Source organism: Macaca nemestrina, chromosome 5, assembly GCF_043159975.1.
Source record: "Macaca nemestrina isolate mMacNem1 chromosome 5, mMacNem.hap1, whole genome shotgun sequence".
NCBI lineage: Eukaryota > Metazoa > Chordata > Mammalia > Primates > Cercopithecidae > Macaca > Macaca nemestrina.
In genome coordinates this window covers 140,157,823-140,183,466 of record NC_092129.1, presented here as the reverse complement: position 1 = coordinate 140,183,466, position 25,644 = coordinate 140,157,823, and positions in this window count along the sequence as shown.

Genomic DNA, 25,644 nt, shown 5'->3' with positions numbered 1-25,644 from the left:
TGTTTTTAAGACTTATCATTGTGCAGACACAAAGCTGTGATTCATCATTATAAGTGCTGTATAATATTCGTGTGTATGAATATATGATTATATGTGAATCTGTTCTTCTATTGATGACATTTAAATGTTTCCAGTTGAGTTTTTTTCACTTTTAAAAGCAGTGCTGCCACAAACACACAAATCTTCTGATGCAACCAAATAGTGTTTCTCTAAGGTATATACCTAGGAGTAGATTTCCAGGGTTGTGGGATATAAGCATTTCCAGTCTTAACAGAGGAAATCAAATCGCTCCCCAAAGTGATTGAGCCAATATTTACACCTTTTCCTGAGATTTGGTATTGTTAGATTTAAAAAAAATTTTTTTTGCCAGTTTGGTGAGTACGACATAGTATCTCATCATTGTTATAAATTTTTCAATACCTTAATTTCTAGTGATGTTGTGCATCTTTTTACATTCTCATAGGCCACTTGGCTTTGAAAGATGTAAAATTAACATATTTGCACCAAGACATAAATCCCTGTATCATCTCCATTTCTGAAAGAGAATTTGGATAGGGAGAAAGCCTGTGAGAAAGGAGAAATTGGAAATAGCCCTGCAAAGGGAGCAGCTGGAGTGAGGGGAAGACGGAGGTACTATTTGCCTTCCTTGGGGTTTTTTTCCAGCGCCAGCACAGCCCAATTGTCTCATCAGCCCTGTTTCCTTCCCATGTAACTGGAGTCCCATGGCGAGGCTGTAATAAAATGGAGGCTGTAGTAAAATCTTGGCTGAGGAAGGCTTTTTCTGGTCCTGGGTTTTTGGGCTTTTTTGATTCAAGACTAGTTAACCCAGTGGTTATTAACAAGAAATGTACATCCCTACTTGGGTGTGCTTAGGACATTTTGGGTGAGTTTTTGATGATCACAATGATTGGGGGGTTGGCATTACTGGCATGAGTGGGCTGGGAATGGGGTGCTACACTTCTTTCAATGTATGGGACAGTCCTACTGAACAAAGAATTTCTCTTGTCCATTGCACACAATTTTCAAAAGTCCTGCTGGATATTTATGTGAGTGAAAAGCCTATTTATAATGATCAAACCTAAAATCTAACTCTGTTTTCTGTATAATCACAAAGTGTTTTGTCACAGGTTTGCACGGATTTTTTCCAGGAATGTAAACTGCTATTTAAATTGAGGGACATTTCTAGATTTTTTTTTTTTTTTAGAACTTTACCAAGAGTGGTTAACTCTTTGACAGATTAAAAAAAAAAAAAACTACCACCCAACAATACTGATCATGATATTTGAATCACCAATATAAGCCACACACCGATACACCGATACCAATCTACTATTGAATTATAACCTTCATAGTAATTCTACATATAGGTGCAAACATCTGACAATTGCGTTATGATCTCTATTACAGTGAAGGCTGAGCATTTTAATGATAAACTGTTCTCCTGTCATTTCTTTTTTATATTTATTATACTATGCTTAATTTTTAAATTTCATGTGTAGAATGATCATATTCCCCATGAATTTCATTTTGGCATAGAAAAAGCTGCAGTACAAAATATTTATAGAGAGGCAGTGACCTTGATAAAGAAATTTAGGCCAAAATAATTTTTTTTAAACTTATTTTTCTCAAAATCACACAATTGGTAATTGAGAGAGGAAAGATTTGTACCCATTGTTGATTGACATTAAGTCTAGACTCTTTCCATTATGTCACCCTACTTTCCAAAGCAATGGCCTCCAACTAAATAACAACAATAGCTCACATGTACATGACACTTTATATGTGCCAGGCACGTTTGCTATGGTTTGAACGTGTCACCTTCAAAGTGTAGAGGTTGCCAATGTAATAGTACTGAGAGGTGAGGCATTTAAGAGGTAATTAGGCCATGAGGGCTCCTTGTGAATGAGATTGAGTAAGGAGAGGCTTCACCTATGTTCAGCTCTCTTGCCTTCTGCCTTTGTCCATGTGAAGACAGAGCATTCCTCCCCTCCAGAGGCTGCAGCATTCAAGGCAACATCTTAGAAGCAGAGACTAGAGTCTCACCAGACCATGAATCTGCAAGTGCCTTAATCTTTGACTTCTCAGCTTCCAGAATTGTCAGAAAATAATTTCTGAGTGTTCATAAATTACCCAGTCTCAGATATTTTGCTATAGCAGCACAAAATAGACTAATACAGTCATGAGTTTTACATTTACTAACACTTTGACCCTCACAACACGGTGAGTACTGTTGCTCTCTTCATTGTACAGATGAGGAAACCAACACACCAAGGAGCTGAGAGACTTGCCCGAAGGCAAGCAGCTAATGTGTAGCACAGTTGGGATGACTGATCTCTAACTGTCTGGCTCTTCATCAGTTCATTGTGTCATGTCAAAGACAGATTCAGGACACCAGGCAAACCCAAATGAGGCATTTGGGCTGCAGAAATGAAGAGAAATGGACACACCCAGTGAAGAAAAATGGACACACCAAACCATTGCTTGAGTGTCAGAATATCCCAGAGGAGCTTCTGGGGTTATATGGATCCCCTGAAACTGTAAGAAAATCATGTATCTATGTGTGTGTGTATTTGCACATGATTCTAGGGAGCAAATCCATGGTTCTCATTGGATTCTCAAAGGGGTTCCCAACTACAGAAAAGTTAGAACCACTGGTAAAAAGGCGTATCAGCAGGACTTGGTGACCAAGAAGATCTAAGCCCAGAACTTCCCAACCCAACATAGGAGTATGGGAACTGGCTGAGTGCTAGGATAGAAATTCCCTTTGTTCTCAAGGCTGCTGGAGCCTCTTTATTCTTATTGGCGTCTCCATCTAGGAGCAGCCTCTTCATTTTGGTTTGCTCAAAAGCAAACCCGGAGAAAATGGATATGCTGTGCAAATAGGATCCTTTTATGTGTATTCAATTATATGTGAAAGAGTCGAAGGCACTGATGTAGGAAGAAAATGGGGAGAAAGAACATATCCTAAGAGCATGAGTGAGGTCTGAAGAGCCACTCAGTACACAAATGGCTCTCAAGCTTTTTCTGCCCCAACACATCTAGGGAGGTAAACAGGGCAGAGACGGCCGGGCGCGGTGGCTCAAGCCTGTAATCCCAGCACTTTGGGAGGCCGAGACGGGCGGATCACGAGGTCAGGAGATCGAGACCATCCTGGCTAACACGGTGAAACCCCGTCTCTGCTAAAAAAAAATACAAAAAACTAGCCAGGCGCGGTGGCTGGCGCCTGTAGTCCCAACTACTCGGGAGGCTGAGGCAGGAGAATGGCGTGAACCAGGGAGGCGGAGCTTGCAGTGAGCTGAGATCCGGCCACTGCACTCCAGCCTGGGCGGCAGAGCCAGACTCTGTCTCAAAAAAAAAAAAAAAAAAAAAAAAGGGCAGAGACCACCAGGAGCCACATTAGGATCTGATATGCAAGGGGCGACTTGGGAGGGAGCTGTTGTCAGTGTGCCATCCATAGCCCCTCAGCTCACCTGGGAAACAACCAGCTTTGGTGGAAGTTCTTGTGCACACCAATGGTTTCATATCCCAAGTACCTGCTTCTTCCGCCTCTGAGCTTCTCTGGCTCAATACTATGCCAATCCTTACTCCCAGGAGCAATAATCAATCAACAAGGATGGGAGTTGGGGAATAAATATCTCAGCTTCCTTGTCCTGGCCGGACAACTCTTTTTAGAGGCAGGGTCTCACCCTGTAGCCCAGGCTGGAGTACAGTGGTACGATCTCAGCTCACTGCAAACTCTGCCTCCTGGATTCAAGCAATTCTCCTGCCTCAGCCTCCCAAGTAGTTGGAACTACAAGCACATGCCACCATGCCCAGCTAATTTTTGTATTTTTTGGCAGAAACGAGATTTTACCATGTTGGCCATGTTGGTCTTGAAGTCCTAACCTCAAGTGATCTGCCCAAGCCAGCCTCCCAAAGTGCTGGGATTACAGGCGTGAGCCACCAAGCACAACCCTGGCTGGAAAATTCTGAGCTGTGTTTTGCACTGTCTTTCAGAGAGTCCCCAGTGGGATTGGGCCTCAGTTGCCTGCAGCAGTAGCCTGCTCATTGATGCATCCTTCATCGACATTTCCTGTTTTCCCCAACTTCTCACTGTGCTTCCTGGGACCACCTCTGAAATAAACTACTTATATCAAAACCCTTTTCTTCAGGTCTGCTTTTAAGGGAACCCAAGCTAAGACAGCCCCTTTGGAGAGCACATGTCAGTTGAGAATTCTGAGCATATAGACAAGGCCTGTGGCAGACTTTGTATAGTGTCTTGCCAGATGCACCATAACTATGTAATAGCTGGGTAGGTGGGGATGGGTTGAGAGCTCAAACCCTTGTAGGATGAATCTGAAGTACTTCAAAAACCAGGGGGGAAAGCATTAGTCCAAATCCTGAAATGGGAAATTTTATGTGTAATTTAAAAGGCTTCATACAGTGAGGCCTACACCATAATGGCTCAAGAAACAAATTCCAGAAAGCTAATTTATTGTATTTTTATTTTTTATTTTTTTCTGAGGCGGAGTCTCTCTCTGTCGCCCAGGCTGGAATGCAGTGGCAATTGCAACCTCCGCCTCCCAGGTTCAAGTGATTCTCCTGTCTCCGCCTCCCAAGTAGCTGGGATTACAAGCATGAGCCACCATGCCCGGCTAATTTTTTCTATTTTTAGTAGAGACGGGGTTTTGCCATGTTGGCCAGGCTAGTCTCGATCTCCTGACCTCATGATCCGCCTGTGTTGGACTCCCAAAGTGCTGGGATTATAGGCGTGAGCCACTGCACCTGGCCCAGGAAGCTAATTTATAAACAGGCCTTAAAAGGACAATTGTGTGCAACCAAGGCCCCTGCAAAGGCTGTACAATTTATCCCCTGGCTGCAGGGACAAGTGGGATTGAATTCCAGCCTGCCCTATTCTAACCAAGCTGTGAACCCACGTGAAGGATCTACGTCTTCTTCTTCTTTTTTTTTTTTTCCTCTTAAAATGGGGTCTCATTGTGTCACCCAGGCTGGAATACAGTGGCACGATCACAACTCACTGCAGCCTCGACCTCCTGGGCTTAAGCGATCCTCCCACCTCAGCCTCCCAAAATGCTAAGATTACAGGCATGAGTCAGAGAATCTTGCTGGGTCTACATTTTTTAAATTTGCATAAAGGAGGTTATTCACATATAGTCCTTTGTGCAACTACCCCATCTCTGCTAGCTCACCCTAAAAAATCAGCTATGTTTCATCTTCAGATTCAAAATGTCATTGCTAGCAATATGGTCTTTATAACAATATTCCACTGATCTTGAACAAAAGCAATTTGAAAGCCCCAGGCTGTTTGTTTTAATGGAATTTTCCTCATGTGAAAAAGTAAGCATTGCTGTTGTATTATTAATGGAGTTTTATCCTTTTTTCCACCAAGTTGACAGTTTTAGTATCATGTTGGTACGATTTATTCTACTAAATGATTAGAATACTTCTGTGTCATATTTCTATCTTCCTTTTCTAAATTGGAAATGTTTGTATTCTTGCTGCATTTGTCCACCATTTAATGAGATTTGAACTTGTTTGATTTGTATTGAATGAGATTAAACCCCCTGCCAGTGTCCACCCTGAAGTCTTTGTGTTGGGGAGCCCCAGTTATTTGGGCAAATGGATGGTTATTCTCAGCAATAAAAATGAGCAAATAATGTGAAAGCACCCATACTTCAAAAAGCAGAAGGGTGACCTCTGTTTGACCTTGAGATCTGCACACTAAAGAGAAAAGTTTCCTAACAGACAAAACAAGCTGCGAGCCAGAGAGAAAGAGAAGATTGCTTACTTTCTGATTACTTTGTTTAAACCAAGCTCCTCTCTGGTTTATAATCCTTTATGGGAGCATATTAAGAAGGGGCAGCTTAAGGTCTGTTTAGATTGGAAAAGAATCGTGAAATAAACCATTAATATTTAGGAAAAGGACCCAGAACACTTTATTTGCAGACTTTTTCTCCTCTCATTTAATGAATAATAGCCTTGGACTGTGGTCTTGGGCTTCTTATGCATTTATTTTTATTACTGTTGTCATATATTCACTGGTTACACTCTTTGTACTATTTTGGACAATCCAAAATTAGGGGAATTCATTGGAGTAAATATTTTGATCATTTCTGCTGGTATGAGTTGTATAGAGAATACAAGAGTGTCAATTCCAGGAACAAGGAAACAAATTCAGTGCTCACATTTTATCCTAGAAAAGAAGTCTTGGAACTTTTGCTTTGGGTGATTTTTAAAAATCAGTCAATACTCTTTCCCATCTATCCTAAGACTCTATTATGCCCCAGCCCAATGTCTGGTCCAAGTGATCGCTGATGATCCAGGATAGAGCAGATCTGCACTGCCCAGCCTCTGGGCTTCTGCTCAGGTCAGCTCCTCCTGCTGAGATGGCCTCCTAGTCTTTTGTAGCTATGAATTCTACACATCCTCAAAAGGGAGATCAAATCCTGGTTCTCCTAAGAAGTTTTCTTGGGAGGCCTGGATACCTTCTCATCCTCTACCAAACTTCTCTGCCGCTCACTGCCTGGCCCTTTTGAATATATTATTAATTGTCTTTTCAAGCCTACAGATTCTTATTTCTCCAGGTAAATTCTAACTTCTTTAGGCAGAAATTGTAATTATGTTACCATCCAAAAATCCATTCTTCCCTGCTTTTTAGTAACAGAATCCCAATTATTCAGGGTGGCAAACAGCCATATAAAATTTAAAGCCATATAAAAATTGCATTTTCTAACCTCCGTTGCCAAGCACAGTAATGTCACTAAATTCTGATCAATAAGATATAAGTTATTGGCGGGGCACAGTGGCTGTGGCTCATGCCTGTAATTCCAGCACTTTGGGAGGCTGAGGTGGGTGGATCACTTGAGGTCAGGAGCTCAAGACCAGCCTGTCCAACATGGTGAAACCTCATCTCTACTAAAAATACAAAAATTAACCGGGTGTGGTGGTGCCCACCTGTAATCCCAGCTACTTGGGAGACTGAGGCAGAAAAATTGCTGGAACCCGGGAGGCAGAGGATGCAGTGAGCCAAGATCATGCCACTGCACTCCAGCCTGGGCGGCAGAGCAAGACTCCATCTCAAAAAAAAAAAAAAAAAAAAAAAAGATATAAGTTCTAAAAAACATTAGAACTTACAGGAAGATTGCTTAAGGGGAGCAGATTCTTCAGGAAGGCGGGACTTTTTGTCCTCTCCTGCTTTCACACTCCTGCTGCCTGAAGTGAAGAGGGATGAAGAAAAGTGCTAAGAAAGCTGTCTTGGACCATCAGGTAAACTTCGGGATGGAAGCCACTGACTAAGGACAATGGAGGAGAAAGATGGAAGGAGCCCAGTATCCAATGGCTTTGTAGAGCCACTCTTACATTCCTGGACTGTCTCCTTTAGACTACTTTTCTGTAAATGAGTAAGCCTTTTATGTTTAAGCCATTGTTGTTTCATATAGTCAAACCCACTTCTTCTATGGTCCATCTTCTTAAGGGCAGATCAGCTTGTTAAATCATGGTGTCTCCAGCAGTGTCAGATATAGTACAAGATAAATTCTGAACAGCTATTTGTTAAAGCTTGAAAATATTTTCCTTCTGACCTAAAACAGTTCTCATCCTGATCAACAATAGAATTGCTCTCTTTAAAATTATGTCCATTGATCTGATGTTCCAATTTCAAAAGTTCACATTTTTCAACTTTCGTAAGTCTAGAAAAAGTGCCACGAGCTCTCATAACCATGCCATGGTTGACTTCAAAGAATTTAAAACTTTCTCCTGTCGTCTAGATGAGGAACTGAAAGGAATCACCACTGATGCCTGCAGTGTCCACAGGGGTAATTCTCAGAGGTTGCTGCTGAATGTCCTGTCTGCCAAATGCCACATATCTGCTCCTCACCGCTGAAGGAAAAATGGTTTCCGACTCTCCTCTGCCTTAGATCTTCTATAAATGCTTCTCATTGGCAGAATCTTTCCTGGAATCTACTGGTAAGAGATTTGGAGAAATGTCATTCCCAAGCTTCCAGCTAACCTACCAGTTAGGATGCCTTTTTTTCCCAATAAAAATGACTCTAACTCAATTTAGTTTAAATTATAAGAAAATATATTGGCGCTCATCTCTAAAATTCCAGAGGTAGTCAAGTTTAAGATTGATCTAGTACCTCTAACTCTGTTTCCCCGCACTTCAACTGGCCTGAACTTATTTGCATACTGTCTTCATCCTCAGGTTGGTGTTAGGATGGCTAGCATTCTAGGTCTTCCCACATTTCCAACCCCTGGAAAAGCTGATGTACAGTCCCTAGAATGGTTGCTAACAGACAATCCAGCCCATCTGTTTCTACCACTCTTCCTTAACAAGTATCAAATTCTATTACATGTCTACAATCACTCATCCATAAGTCCAGAAATCCAAAACACTGAACACCAAATGATTTTTTTCTTAAGTTTGGTACAAACACAATTGGCAGCACAAACTGACCTGATATACAACTATTCAGTTCAGTTCAGGTATTTATTCCATTTACCGTGAATATCTATATGTTTTCTTTACAGAATAATCACATTGGATTACAATGTATTGCTCCACACCTCAAAGAGGGCATTGAGTAATATATGGTAAGATTACAATATTATTTCTCTAATATCCAAACATTCTCTGTGTGTGTGGGGGGGGTGTGTGTGTGTATGCATGTGTGTGTCAGAGTCTCACTCTGTTGCCAAGGCTGGAGTGCAGTGGCACAATCATGGCTCACTGTAGCCCCAACCTTCCAGGCTCAGGTGATCCTCCCACCTCAGCCCTTTGAGTAGCTGGGACTATAGGTGTGTGCCACCACGCCAGGCTAACCATTTGATTTTTTCTAGAGATGGGGGTCTCGCTATGTTGCCAGGACCGTCTCTGATTCCTAGGCTCAACCAATCCTCCCACCTAGGCCTCCCAAAGTGTTGGGATTACAAGTGTGAGCCACAGCTCAAGGCCCCAAAATTCTGAGTTTCAAAACACACCAGGTCCTAAAAGTTTCAGATAAAGGATTGCAGACTTTCAGAACAATAAACACACCAGGTCCTAAAAGTTTAAGATAAAGGATTGCAGACTTTCAGAACAATTCATTCCCTATGTTCCCTATGGCACACTGACAAAATTGAATCTTTATGTATTTATTTTAAATTATACTTATGGAAGAGTTTTTTTTTGTTTGTTTGTTTTTTTGAGACAGAGTCTCGCTCTTGTTCCCCAGAGCAGCGACACGATTCTGCCTCCTGGGTTCAAGTGATTCTCCTGCCTCAGCCTCCCCAGTAGCTGGGATTATAGGTGCCCACCACCACACCCAGCTAATTTTTTGTGTTTTTAGTAGAGACAGGGTTTCTCCATGTTGTCCAGGCTGGTCTTGAACTCCTGACCTCAGATGATCCATCCGCCTGGGCCTCCTAAAGTGCTGGGATTACAGGACTGAGCCACCGCGCCGGGGCGAAAGAGTTCTAATATAGCAAAATAGTTATGTTATAACATTATGTGGAAAAAACCACGATACAAACCTACGTAATATTTTTAATAATTTTTTATTTTTTGAGACAGAGTCTCCCTCTGTTGCTAGACTGGAGTGCAGTGACTCGATCTCGGCTCACTGCAACCTCCGTCTCCTGGGTTCAAGTGATTCTCCTGCCTCAGCCTCCGAGTAGCTGGGATCACAGACACCAGCCACCATGCCCAGCTAATTTTTGTATTTTTAGTAGAGACAGGGTTTCACCATGTTGGCAAGGATGGTCTCGACCTCTTGATCTTGTGATCCACCCGCCTCAGCCTCCCAAAGTGCTGGGATTACAGGCGTGAGCCACTGCGCCTGGCCATATTTTTATTTTATTATTTATTTAATATGAAATATTCTATTCAGTACAATATTTTTATTTTAAAATATGTATATTTATTTTAATGTGCATGTTATGTATATCAAAATGTATACTAAAAGTCTAAAAGCAAATGTAGCATAATTTTTCTCCCAGCTTTATTAAGGTATAACTGACAAATAAAAATCATATATATTTACAGTGTGCACGGTGATATTTTGATAAATGTGTACATTTTGAAATTATTAAATCCAGCTAATTAACATATCTCTCACCTCACATACTTGTTTTGTGGTGAGAACATAGAAAATCTACTACTCTCTTAGCAATTTTTAGGGATACATCCATTATTATTAACTATAGTTACCATGAAATATAGCATCAATTTTATCAGTAGTTCTTAACTTTAGCTCTCTGGCTACAGGTCCCTTTGAGAATCTAATGAGAACACTTAAGGTGACTTTTGCTTTTTGTTTCCTTCTGGTTGGCTAGCATCCAACCGCTCTTCCTATCTTTGGGGAATCCTTCACTAGGTGAATGTTGCTGGGGGCTGGATCCTGCCTTCTAGACCTAAGGAGGGGAGGAATCCTATGTCTACCTCTCCAACTCCAGAGAGCTAGGAGCAGTCCCAGTCCAATGCCCTGCCAGTCAGACCCTACTGCTCAGGGATCTGAATCTTTGGGAAAGGACAATTAGAGATTGACCGTGGTGGCAGCGTCGGGTTGAGAGTTCAGTGATGGCAGCACTAAGTGTCCTGTGACGGCGGGGGCGTCCTCCCCACCAGACTCTCCCTAGGACTGCCGGTCCACCAATCATCTGCTGCTTTTTCTAGCCTGGTTTTCCAGCTTTCCTGCCACTTCTGATGGCTTTTCAAAAGACATTTTTTGTCTAAGTTAGCCAGCATTGGTCTCTGTGTTTTACAACCAAGAACCTTAATTGGTACAGCTATAAATTCTTTCCCTAGAAAAATGCACATATCTATACAGATTTGTACCAATTTTCAGGGCTTCATGAACCTCGTGACCACCATGAGACTATGGACCCCAAATTAAGAACCTGTGTACTGATACTGGTTTTTGTTGTTGTTGTTGTTGGTTTGTTTGTTTTTTAAGACGGAGTCTCACTCTGTCACCCAGGCTGGAGTTCAGTAGCGCAATCTCTGCTCACTGCAACCTCTGCCTCCCAGGTTCAAGCGATTCTCCTGCCTCAGCCTCCTGAGTAGCTGGGATTACAGGTACACGTCACCATGCCCAGCTATTTTTTGCATTTTTAGTAGAGATGGGGTTTTGACATGTTGGTCAGGCTGGTCTCGAACTCCTGACCTCAGGTGATCCACCTCGGCCTCCCAAAGTGCTGAGATTACAGGTGTGAGCCACTGCACCCGGCCTTGATACTGTTTTCTGAGAGTGTGGAGTTGTAGTGACTTTTTCCCACCTTCTTATTGTGTTATGATTTCCAAATTTTCTACAATGAACATGTACTACTTTCATAATCTGAGAAAGCAAAATAAATTATATTTTAAAGAAAAAGATTATTCCAGAGAAAAAGCTTGTTCTCATACTCTTGAAAAAGAAACTTATTAAACCATTGTCAGTGATTAACATATTATGTAAGAATATTGAGAAGGAAAATATTCCTCAGACTGTTCCCAGGGATCTGTAAATTGACCTTTGGCAAATCACTTAACTTTGTGTAGCAGCCCTTTTGACTGTTTGTAACATTGTCACACATGTGTGCTGTTTCTCCCACACAAATGTGGCTGGGATTGATGAAATCATCATTGGTACATATTCTTCAAGTTCCCCCCATGGAAAAGCACTTTGCAGACAGAATAAATGACTATTGCCCTATTATTATTTCCTAGAACATTGATGGCTGCCAGCCTTGAATGAAACCTTATTTTAAAAAGCATATTATTTCCTTTGCCTTTCTCCTGAATATGACAATTCTATAAGAATAAATGGAAGAACACTTCTGTTCCAAAGCTGTGTAGAATATGCAGCAAACCATAAACTTTGTCATCTTAAGGAAAAACAAGTTTAAATTTAATGTTTTCTCTCCATTTACCATCTCCATGCTCAATATTACATACTTATGTGCCCATTTTAAGCTACCCTGGGAAGCTTAAACTGTACCCGTGCTCTTAAATTTTAAAAGTGCAGGCAGGCCGGGCGCGGTGGCTCAAGCCTGTAATCCCAGCACTTTGGGAGGCCGAGACGGGTGGATCACGAGGTTAGGAGATCGAGACCATCCTGGCTAACACGGTGAAACCCCGTCTCTACTAAGAAATACAAAAAACTAGCCGGGCGAGGTGGCGGGCGCCTGTAGTCCCAGCTACTCGGGAGGCTGAGGCAGGAGAATGGCGTGAACCCGGGAGGCAGAGCTTGCAGTGAGCTGAGATCCGGCCACTGCACTCCAGCCTGGGCGACAGAGCGAGACTGTCTCAAAAAAAAAAAAAAAGTGCAGGCCAGGTGCAGTGGCTCATGCCTGTAATCCCAGCATTTTGGGAGGCCCAGGGGGGCGGATCACCTGAGGCCAGGAGTTCCAGATAAGTCTGCCCAATGTGACAAAACCCCATCTCTACTAAAAATACAAAAAATTAGCTAGGTGTGGTGGTGGGCGCTACTCCCACCTACTTAGGAGACTGAGGCAGGAGAATCGCCCGAACCCAGGAGGCAGAGGTTGCAGTGAGCCGAGATCGCACCACTGCACTCCAGCCTGGGCGACAAGAGCGAAACTCCATCTCAAAAAAATAAATAAATAAAATAAAAAAAATAAAAGTGCAATAACCTGGAACTAGAAAAGGACCTTGAAAGGATAGGTGATCGTGTGCTCTTTTTCTCAGATAGATGAACAGCTAATCTATTAAGGACAAGTTTCAGTCCATTCCATTCATGAAGATTTCTAGGAACTGGGAAATCTATTGCTTTCCCAGATAGTCTTGTCCAACATTTTCAAGTTCTCTTGCATATTTAGTCAAAATATCTCCATCTCTAGCCCCACAGCTACCCTATTAAGACAGTTCTCTGGCTGGGTGCGGTGGCTCATGCCTTTAATCCCAGCACTTTGGGAGACTGAGGTGGGTGGATCACCTGAGGTCAGGAGTGTGAGACAAGCCTGACCAACATGGTGAAACCCTGTCTCTACTAAAAATACAAAAATATTAGCCCGGCGTGGTGGCGGGCGCCTGTAATCCCAGCTACTCGGGAGGCTGGGGCAGGAGAATCTCTTAAACCTGGGAGGCGGAGGTTGCAGTGGGCTGAGATCACACCATTGCACTCCAGTCTGGGCGACAAGAGCAAGACTCCATCTCAAAAAAAAAAAAAAAGATAGTTCCCCTAGAAGGGCATCACTAACACACGGCATCTTTTATGGACAGTGCAGTGGTACAACCATAGATCACTGTAGCCTCAATCTTACTGCCTTAAGTAATCCTCCCACCTTAGCTGCCCCAGTAGCTGAGACTATAGACATGTGCCACCATGCCCAACTAGTTTTTGTATTTTATGTAGAGGCAAGGTCTCGCCATCTTGTCCAGGCTGTTCATGAACTTCTGGACTCAAAGGATTCACCGGCCTCAGTCTCCCAAAATGCTAGGATTATAGGCTCAAGCCACTGTGCCCGGCCTTAACTTGCTATAATTTTTTATTGAACATAAATAGGCCCACCTACGTACAGGACATACAAATGAGAGAGTTTTAAAAAAATCAGATCAATGCCAAGTGAGAAAGAAGGTGTGTATGTCTTAGATAGGATACCTTCTCTCCACTCATCAGGTCATGGATTCTCTCCTAACTCACATATAGAGGGAAGTGACTTTTTTTTAAGTAATAAAGGAACATATTTCCTAGGAAAATATTCCCAAAAGGAACAAAAGATTGATGAGCTATTGGGTTGAGATCCAATCTATATAAAACCCATATGTAAAATTAGGTCATTCTTCCTTTTTATACCCAAACAGTTATACCCAAATAATTATGGCTCAAGCCCCTAGCACATTACTTACTGTAAATGACCACATAACGCTCTGCTTCACATTCAGGGAAAGTGTTTGAGAAACTCCTCATTGCTCACCATTCTCCTAGACATAACTCCCTTCTGCTGATGGCTAACCACCTCTGCTCAGGTTTAAGACACTTTTCCAACTCTTTGCCCCATGCCTAGGCCCCCAGTTCTTTCCTGTTTTCTCCCAGCAGCATTGAAACTGAGGTGTAACTTTAATAACAATAACACTTACTAGAAGTTGGGAGCAATAGGCAGGGTGGACCACTCCCAGAGGGACTTATAGCTACTTCCTGAGCCCATTGTGATGGCCTGCCTACATAAAAGTGGTCCAGGTTTTTCCTTCCTATGAAGAATAGATGTTCCCACCAGCAATGATCCTGGGAATAGGTTAATTTTCAGTCAGGATATAAAAATATAAGAAGGATCGTAAGTGGGAGAGGGAAAGAGGAAATTTTATTTTCCTTCTGAACTGGAAATCAGTTTTTCCAGGATTTGGAAATATAAAAAAACCTAGAATTTAAGCCATCTTGATGTCAACCTGAGAATGAAGCCAACCCATAAATAAATCCAGGACCAAGAGAAGTTTAGTGAAACAGAGCTCAAGACACTGGACTGGGGGCTGGACGCAGTGGCTCACGTCTGTAATCCCAGCACTTTGGGAGGCCGAGGCGGGCAGATCACGAGGTCAGGAGATCGAGACCATCCTGGCTAACATGGTGAAACCCCATCTCTACTAAAAATACAAAAAAATTAGCCGGGTGTGGTGGCGGGCACCTGTAGTCCCAGCTACTTGGGAGGCTGAGGCAGGAGAATGACGTGAACCCGGAGGGCAGAGCTTGCAGTGAGCCGAGATCGCACCACTGCACTCCAGCCTGGGCGACAGAGTGAGACTCCGTCTCAAAAAAAAAAAAAAAAAAAAGACACTGGATTGGATCACTCTTAAACCTGCCCTACCTCTGGAAATTTAGTGATAAGAGCCAATACATTTCCTTATAATTTTAGGCATTATCTATTTAATCTGTCATACAATAGATGTTTTCAGCTCATTTTTCAATACTTCCTGTACTGCCCCTTTTAGCTTCTCTGTTGGTTGCCTTTATACTATAAATAACATCCTAATACCTTTATTTTTTGTTTCATCAACTATCTTTTAATGCTTTTTATAAAATGAAGATAAGAGCTCCCCAACCAGTCCACTCAGCAATTTTACACCTTTTGTCATTTGCACCTTTTGTCATTCGCATTATCAAGGTTAATAATTTTTATAATATAACTACATTTTCTAAGCTTTGTCTATTAACTACATTTTCCATGCTTTGTCTATAGGTTGGTTATAAACAACTAAAAAATAATGTACAGATATTATTGTGACTATGTGTCTTGGTCACCTCAGGCTCCTATAACAAAATACTATAGATGAGGTGACTTAAACAACAGGAATTTGAGAAGTCCAAGATTGAGGTGCCAGCAGATTTGGTTCTCACTGAGAGTCATCTTCCTGGCTCACAGATGGCTGTCTTCTTGCTGTATCCTCATATGGCAGAGAAAGAAATCTCTGGTGTCTCTTTCTCTTCTTTTTTTTTTTTTTTTTTTTTTTTTGAGACGGAGTCTCGCTCTGTCGCCCAGGCTGGAGTGCAGTGGCCGGATCTCAGCTCACTGCAAGCTCCCGCCTCCCAGGTTCACGCCATTCTCCTGCCTCAGCCTCCCGAGTAGCTGGGATTACAGGTGCCCGCCACCTCGCCCGGCTAGTTTTTTGTATTTTTTAGTGGAGACAGGGTTTCACCATGTTAGCCAGGATGGTCTCGATCTCCTGAGCTCGTGATCCGCCCGTCTCGGCCTCCCAAAGTGCTGGGATTACAGGGTTGAGCCACCGCGCCCGGCCCTCTTTCTCTTCTTATAAGCCATCATGGGTGCTCCGCTCTCATGATGTCGTCCAAACCTAATTACCTCCCAAAGACTCCACCTCCTAAGGCCATTACATTGGGAGTTAGGACTTCAACAGGTGAATTTGGCAAGGGGTTGGGGTAGACACAAACATTCAGTTCATAACACTATATAAATATTGTTTATTGCAGAAGCAATGATCATAAGAGTTACATTTCATTTCTTCTTTCTGTTTTCCTGGGATTTCTTTTTGTTTGTTTGTTTTTGAGATGGAGTGTCTGTCTCTGTCACCCAGGCTGCAGTGCAGTGGCGTGGTCTCGGCTCACTGCAACCTCCAACTCCCGGGTCCAAGCGATTCTCCTGCCTCAGCCTCTTGAGTAGCTGGGATTACAGGCACACGCCACCACGACCGGCTAATTTTTGTATTTTTAGTAGAGAAGGCATTTCATCATATTAGTCAGGCTGATCTCGAACTCCTGACCTCATGATCCGCCCTCCTAGGCCTCCCAAAGTGCTGGGATTACAGGCGTGAGCCACCGCACCAGCCTTTCCTGGAATTTCTGACTGCCTTTATTTTTATTCCACACTATTTATAAATGTTTATAAACAATGTAAGAAAATTTCCTATATCACTATTTATATTTGTTACGTCGTTATCTTCTCTAAAACTTTTTATATGCATTTGGTTGTATGGTGTGTGTAAATATATAGTTTTATTTTGTGGTTTTGTTTTACATAAATGTTACACATTGTACATATTGTTCTTTGACTTGCTTTTTCACTTAACAATATGCCTTGGAGTTCTTTCCACATCTTTTAACTCTTTCCTAAGTACTTGATATGGTTACATCACAGTTTTGTCCATTTGTTTGTTTTTGTTTTTCTAGTTGTGTTAGACCTCAGTTTTTTCTTTTTTTTTTTTTTTTTGAGACGGAGTCTTGCTCTGTAGCACGGGCTGGAGTGCAGTGGCCGGATCTCAGCTCACTGCAAGCTCCGCCTCCCGGGTTTACGCCATTCTCCTGCCTCAGCCTCCCGAGTAGCTGGGACTACAGGCGCCCGCCACCTCGCCCGGCTAGTTTTTTGTATTTTTAGTAGAGACGGGGTTTCACGGTGTTAGCCAGGATGGTCTCGATCTCCTGACCTCGTGATCCGCCCGTCTCGGCCTCCCAAAGTGCTGGGATTACAGGCTTGAGCCACCGCGCCTGGCCAGACCTCAGTTATATGAATGGATTGATATGATTTAATTATTCATACTCCTCAGTTATAGCCAGTTTGGGTTTTTGTTCCATTACCCCCACTCCTCCCATATGTTTAATTTGTATCTTTTCAACCCACATGCCACATTTTTCTTACATAACATACAGCATTATTTTGTGAGCTTAAAAGTTTTACAAAAATGGTGTCATACCATATGTATCTACAACTTCATGCAAATTATGTTTGAGATTCATCTATGTGATAATTATGTCTAGTTTATTCCTTTTAATTTCTGTGTAGTAATCAATCAAATGACTAGATCACATTTTATCTATTCATTCCTCCATGATGGTTATTTAGGTTGCCTTTTACTACTTGTCATTACAAACAGTGATGCAATGAACAGTATTGTACATGTCTCTTTGTGTACATGTATAACCCATGGATAATTTAGCCATTTCTCGATTGATGGGGAGTTTTTTCCTAAATTTTTACTATTATTACAGATCTCTATCATGTGAGCATATACATTCTTCTAATATATATTATGCCAGTCGCATTCTTACATAAAAGCTATGCATTTTTAAAATTTTTGATATCACTAAATTATCTTTTTAAAAGGTTATATCAATTTAAATTTCCAACGATTAAACATGGGATATCAACTTTCTACACGTTTGCCTGCATTTGATACAATCAACGTAAAATTCTTGTCTACATCACAATTAAGAAATAGTATATCATTGTTATTAAGATTTGCATGTCCCTGATTAACTGTAAAAGGTGAGTATCATTTAATATCTTTATTGGCTTTTTGTTTTGCCTCTTTATAGCCTTTGAAAATTTTGATATGGAGTTTTTTCTCATTGATTGTCTTATATATTTGTGAAATTAATGTTTCATTACTACAAATATGATGTAAATCTTTTCTTCTAGCCTCTTGCTTTTTCTTTCTTTTTAGTTTTAGTGTGTTTTACAAGAATAAGGTTTTTAAGTCATCAAATGTATCTTTCTTGTAAAGCTTTTTGTATGTTGAGGTGTTTGTCTTTAGAGAATCTTTCCTACCCCAAGGGTTATAAATATTTGCTTAAATTTTCCTATACAATTATGTGCGTGTGTGTGTGTGTGCATGTGTGTGTGTGCCCTTGCTTTAGTGGCTCTGTCCTTCTCAGTGGTTATAAATATTTTGTCTGTATTTTCATTGAATTATTTTGTAGTTCTGGGTTTTTTTTTTTAAGTTTATCCCTTTAATCCATCTGGAATTTAATTTAATTTTGAGGATGATATATGACACAGATGTAGCTTTGTTTTGCCTAATGGTATAGTGTTTATTAACAAATGTATAATACTAAATATTTAACTAATTAATTAATACTAACTATATTTATTAGTAAATAGTAATTCTTCCAATACAATTGAATTTGAGATTATGCTAATATTGTATGCTAATATTATACTGGTTCTCATATATAGACAGATCTATTTCTATAGTCTCCATTTTACCCCATTAAACTGTCTCTATACCAAAACCACAGCTTTAATCATTTTAGCATTATAAAATATTTTTATATTTGATATAAGTCCTGATATTTGTTCCTAGCAGTATAGTAGACCAGTAGCCCTGTACAGCCTTCTTATGCAAAACAAGTAAAAATAATAGACAAAATAGATTTGTTTTCAATTTTAAAAATGATCTTTTTTAAGCAAGTTGGTCAGAAAGTCCCAAAAAGTTATGGAAGTCAGATGAGTGAAAGGAGAAAGCCAAGTGGAATGGCAGGTGCTTTTATAGTCATATTTTATGATCGTAAGTTTCCATTTTTATGCTCTCATGAAGTCTAGAGCACAGAAGTCCTTCCAAGATGTGGGAGATGGGTAGGAGACCCATGAACAAAGCTAAAATACCAAGAAACAAGTTTGAACAATCCAGCCTGCAGAAACATACCGTAAGAAAACTTGCCACTTCAACCTTCATGGTGGGTAGGAGGGGAAATAAAATATCCTCTAAGAATGTAGAACTGCAAGCCACCCTTCACATTGTTTGTGACTTAAATTCACCCAACTCATGATTTCTGAAAAACCTCGATTTGATACTTCGTTTTTAAACTATTCTAGAGTAAATATAACATTGATACCAAAACCTGACAAAGATTTTACAAAGAAAGAAAACTACAGATCAATCTCACTTATAAATGTCAATGCAAAAACACCAAATAAAGTTGTAACAAGCAAAATCTATAGCACAGTTAAAATACTAACCAAGGGTCATTTATTACATGAATAAAAAGTTGGTTTAATATTAAGAGTCTATCTATATTAATATATCTGAGGAGAAAAAATATATATGATCTCAACTGATACTAATATGAATTTGGGAAAAAGTAAACACTCCTTCTTGATTTTAAAAACACTCCTGAAAAATAAATAAATGATACTTTCCCTAACACCTATTTATTAGTCCAGAGATCAGAACCAATCTTAATGGACAACACTGGAAGCATTCAAGCAAAGTGAGAAACAAGACAAAGATGCCCACTATCAACATTAATATTTAATATTGTTCTGAAGATATTAACAGATACAACTATGCAAGAAAAAGTATAAGAATTGTAGAAAAGATGGTAAAATTGTCACTAATTTCAAAAGATCTGATTTATATTTGAGAGAACCAACTGAAAAAATACTATAAGTAACAAGAGAACTCAGTAAATCAGCAATCCCCAGCCTTTTTGGCAACAGCGACTTGTTTCATGGAAGACAGTTTTTCCATGGACTGGGGTTGAGGGAGATGGTTTCAGGATGATCCAAGCACATTACATCTATTGGGCACCTTGTTTCTATTATTATTATATATTCACCATAATGTAGAATCAGTGGGAGCCCTGAGCTTGTTTTCCTTCAACTAGACGGTCCTATCTGGGGGTGGTGGGAGACAGTGAAAGATCATCAGGTGTTAGATTTTCATAAGAAGCACGCAACCTAGATCCCTCAACTGTGCAGTTCACAGTAGGGTTTGCGCTCCTTTGAGAATTTAATGCCTCCACTGATTTGACAGGAAGTAGAGCTCAGCTTCAATCACTGGCGGTTCACCTCCTGCTATGCAGCCTGGTTCCTAACAGACCCAGATGGGGTCAGTGGCCCTGGGTTTGGACCCCTGTATTAAATTACAGGGTATAACATTAATACATAGCAACAAATAACTCTCTTACATAAATCAACACCAATTAAATAGTAAAGTGTCTAAGCATAGTGGTGTGTGCCCGTAATCCCAGCTACTCAAAAGGCTGAGGTGGGAAGATCACTTGAGCCCAAGAGTTCAAGACCAGCCGAGGTAACATAGTGAGAACCCCCTTCTCTTAAAAAATAAATAAATAGGCCGGGCGCGGTGGCTCAAGCCTGTAATCCCAGCACTTTGGGAGGCCGAGACGGGCGGATCACGAGGTCAGGAGATCGAGACCATCCTGGCTAACACGGTGAAACCCCGTCTCTACTAAAAAAAATACAAAAAACTAGCCGGGCGCGGTGGCGGGCGCCTGTAGTCCCAGCTACTCGGGAGGCTGAGGCAGGAGAATGGCGTGAACCCAGGAGGCGGAGCTTGCAGTGAGCTGAGCTGGGATCCGGCCACTGCACTCCAGCCTGGGCGACAGAGCGAGACTCCGTCTCAAAAAAAAAACAAAACAAAAAAAAACAAAATAAATAAATAAATAAATAACAAGTGGAAAAGAAGCTTGTGTCTCCAACAGCAAAAATGAGAAGAAAGAGGTAAACTATTTAAGAATAAGCTTAACAAGAAATATATAACATCTTTATGAGGAAAATTCCAAAATACTACTATGGGACACAAAAGTAGAACTGAAGAAATGGAAAGATACGCCTATTCTTTGGTTAAAGAAACATTTGGCTGGGTGTGGTGACTCACGCCTGTGATCCTAGCACTTTGAAAGGCTGAGGCAGGTGGATCATGGAGGTCAGAAGTTTGAGACCAGCCTGGCCAACATGGTGAAACTCTCTTTTCTTTTTTTTTAATTAAAAAAAATTCAACATCACAAAGTCTCTTCTCTTTGAATCAGTTTATAAATTTAACTTCATCTTTTTTTCCCCCGCTTTAGACAGGGTCTCATTCTATTGCCCAGGCTGAAGTGCAGTGGGGCGATCTCAGTTCACTGCAGCCTTGAATTCCCCAGGTTTAGGTGATCCTCCCACCTCAGCCTCCCAAGTAGCTGGGACTACAGGCTTGGGCCACCATGCCTGGCTAATTTTTTGTATTTTTTATTGAGATGGGTCTCACCATGTTGTTGGTCTTTTGAACTCCTGGGCTTAAGTTATCCTCCTGTCTCAGTCTCCCAAAGTGCTAGGATTACAGGCATGTACCACCTCATTGGGGCTAACTTTATCTTAATAAAGTTACCAATGGTTTTATTTTTCCTGGAAATAGATAAGTTGTTTCTAAATTCATGCAAAACAACAACAACAAAAAGCAAGAGTAAGAAGAAAATCCCTGAAAATGAAGAACAATGTGGTGGAACTATCTCAATCAGATATTGAAACATGCTATAAGTTTCCACCAATTTAAAAAGTATTAATATGATAACACTGCATGACTAGATGGGCTAAAAGAGGAGGCCAGGTGCAGTGGCTCACCCCTGTAATGTCAGCACTTTGGGAGGCCGGGGGGGGCTGCAGATCACAAGGTCAGGAGTTCGAGACCAACCTGGTCAACATGGTGAAACGCTGTCTCTGCTAAAAATACAAAAATTAGCTAGGTGTGGTGGCGTGCACCTGTAGTCCCAGCTACGTGGGAGGCTGAGGCAGGAGAATTGCTTGAACCTGAGAGGCGGAGTTTTCAGTGAGCCGAGATCATGCCACTGCACTCCAGCCTGGGTGACAGAGTGAGACTCCATCTCCAAAAATACATTACAGAAATTTGATGTGCAAAAAGGAGGCAACTCAAAACAAAGTGGCAAGAATGAGTTTCAAATAAATGGCGTCTGACAACTGGATAGCCACCTGGAAAAAATAAAATTGAATCTACACCTCTCATCATGTATCAGAATAAAGGCAAATCAATTTTTTTAATCTTAATTTTTTAAAAAAGCCATGAAGCTATAAGAAAACGTGAATTTCTTTATGAACTGTGATTCAAAATACAAAAGATGCATGCAAAAAAGTAATTTCTACTATATAAAATTTCTACTATATAAAAAAAATTTTGGCCAGTATGGTAACTGATACCTGTAATCCCAACACTTTGGGAGGCTGATGAGAAAGGGTTGCTTGAGGCCAGGAGTTCAAGACCAGCCTATAGAGACTCTGTCTCCACAAAAAATAAAAAATTAGCTGGGAGGGGTGGTGCACGCCTGTCATCCCAGGCTGAGGCCGAAGGATCCCTTGAGCCCAGGAGTTGGAGACCACAGGTATGGTAGCACCAATGCACTCCAGCCTGGGTGAAAAAGTGAGCCCCCATCTCTAAATCGAAAATCATATAAGTGCATGGGAAGATATGCCATAAGCAATACTGAAAGACAAAGACAAAATGGGCAAATATATTTGCAATTTACACCATAGACAAAGGGCTAATTATCTAAATATATAATTAGAGTAAATCAATATGAAAAGAATAATTAAGATCCATAATTTTTTAAAGAAAAATGAGCAAAGTATGTGAACAAAAAGTTCACAGAAAAAGATATACAAATGGCTTGTATGCATATAAAAAGAAAGTGAACTTCACTCATAATAAAAAATGCAAATTAAAGCTAAACTGAGAAAGTGATTAGATCAGAAAAAAATCCAAAAGTTGAACAGCTTTAGAATAGTTAACAGAATATGTGGGGAATAATAATGGGGAATAATATATGAAGAATAAGGTAATCTCATACATTGCCAGTGGGACTGAAAGATGGTATAACCATAATACAAGGCAATTTAATATTTCTGTAATCTTCAATGCATTTACCCTTTGATCTGGCATATTCACTTCTGGAGATTTTATATATTCCCCTGCACACTGACAAAATGATGTATGCACAGGGTAATTCATCATTGCATCATTGTAATAGAAAAAGATTGGAAACAACCAAAGTGCCCATCAATAAGGAAATGGTTAAATAAACTATGCTATATTCATATAATGGAACACAATACAGCTGTAAAACAAAGCAAAAAAATTAAGACGCCTTGGCCACTGAGTGGGATGAAGACAGAGAAAGAGAGAGAATTAGGAAGCCTTTTTGTACTGATATGAAGAGCTAAAGGATCTATTTTAAGAAACAAAAGGAAGGTACAGAATAGTAACATAATCTTCTACCTTTTATGTAAGCAAGAGGGTAAAATAAGATATATTCTTTTTTTCTTCTTCTTTTTTTTTTCTGACAGACTCTCACTCTGTCACCCAGACTGGAGTGCAATGGCAGGACCATAACTCACCGTGGCCTCAACCTCCCTCTCCGGCTCAATGGATCCTCCCACCTCAGCCCCCCAAGTAGCTGGGACTACAGGTGTGCTAATTAAAAAAAAAAAAATTTGTTAAGAGATAGGATCTCGGCTATTTTGCCCAGGCTGGTCTCCAACTCCTGGGCTCAAGTGATCCTCAGGCCTCAAACTCCCAATGTGCTGGGATTACAGGAGTGAGTCACACTGCATCTGGCCTAATTTTATTTATTTATTTATTTTATTTATTTTTGAGATGGAGCTTTGCTCCTGTTGCTCAGGCTGGAGTGCAGTGGTGTGATCTTGGCCCACTGCAACCTCTACTACCTCCTGGGTTCAAGTGATTCTCCTCCCTCAGCCTCCCCAGTAGCTGGAATTACAGTCGTGTGCCACCACACCCAGCTATGGCCTTACTTTAGGTTTTGTTAAATTAGGATAGGCTAGGTTATGTTGCAGTAACAAACACACGAAAAGATCAGAGGTCTAGTCCCCTAGATTTTTTTTCTTTCCTCCACAAAATGTCCATCCTGGGCCGACTGGGAACTCCATTCCATAGTTCTAGAATGCATGTGTGACCTAGGTCTGACTAATGAGATGTGACAAAGTATCCCGGGGACCTCTGGGAAATATTTCCTCACTCTTGGAAAGAGACAAACAGAAGTTGACATCACTTCCGCTTGACATGCTTATATAGGATGTCTGGAACTGTGGGAGCCATCTTGTTTCCTTGGGAGGGGCAAGCTGGAGAGCCACAAACCTCACATTCCTGAAATAGTACAGGTAAAAATAGAAAGGCCCTAGGTCTTTTTTTTTTTTTTTTTTTTTTTGAGACTGTCTCTCTCTGTTGCCCAGGCGACAGTGATCTCGGCTCACTGCAACCTCTGCCTCCCGGGTTCAAGTGGTTCTCGTGCCTCAGCCTCCTCAGCCCTGGGACTAGCGTGCCACCACACCTAGCCTATTTTTGTATTTTTAGTAGAGATAGAGTTTCACCATGTTGGCCAGGCTGGTCTCAAACTCCTGACCTCGTGATACACCCACCTCGGCCTCTCAAAGCGCTGGGATTACAGGCATGAGCCACCGCGCCCGGCCTTGGGTCTTTAATTATGTCAGTAAACCTCTGAATTAACCAACTCTGGACACTCCGTACCTCAGGATTTCTTTGTGTTTTTATTTTATTTTATTTTATTTTATTTTATTTTATTTTATTTCAGTAGTTTTGAGGGAACAGGTGGTGTTTGGTTGTATGGAAAAGTTCTGCAGTAGTAATTACTGAGATTTTGGTGCACCCATCACCTGAGCAGTGTATACTGTACCCCATATGTAGTTTTTTACCCCTCATCCCCCTCCCACACTTCCCCCCGAATCCCCAAAGTCCATTATATCAGTCTCATGCCTTTGTGTTCCTCATAGCTTAGCCCCCACTTATAAGTGAGAACATGTGATGTTTGGTTTTTCATTCCCGAGTTACTTCACTTAGAATGATGGTCTCCAACTCCACACAGGTTGCTGTGAATGCCATTATTTCATTCCTTTCTATGGCTCAGAAATATATATATATATATTTTTTTTTGATGAATCTTTAGGGTTTTCTAGGTATACAATCATATCATCAGCAAACAGTGATAGTTTGACTTCCCCTTTACTGATTTGGATGCCCTTTATTTCTCTTGTCTGATTGCTCTGGCTAGGACTTCTAGTACTCTGTTGAATAGAAGTGGTGAAAGTGGGCATCCTTGTCTCATTTCAATTCTCAGGGGGAATGCTTTCAACTTTTCCCCATTCAGTATAATGTTGACTGTGGGTTTGTCACAGACAGCTTTTATTACTTTGAGGTATATTCCTTGTATGCCAAATTTGCTGAGGGTTTTAATGAGAAAGGCATGCTGGATTTTGTCAAATGCTTTTTCTGCATCTCTTGAGATGATCATATGGCTTTTGCTTTTAATTCTGTTTATATGATGCATCACATTTATTAACTTGCATATGTTAAATCATCCCTGCATCCCTAGTATGAAACCCACTTGATCATGGTGTGTTATCTTTTTGATATGCTGTTGGATTTGGTTAGCTAGTATTTTTTTAGGATGTTTGCATCTGTGTTCATTAGGGATATTGGTCTGTGGTTTTCTTTTTTTATTATGTCCTTTCCCACTTTTGGTATTAAGGTGATACTGGTTTCATAGAATGATTTAGGGAGGATTCCCTGTTTCTATGTCTTTTGGAATAGTTTCAGTAAGATTGGTACCAATTCTTCCTTGAATGCCTGATAGAATTCAGCTGTGAATCCATCAGGACCTGGCCTTTTGTTGTTGT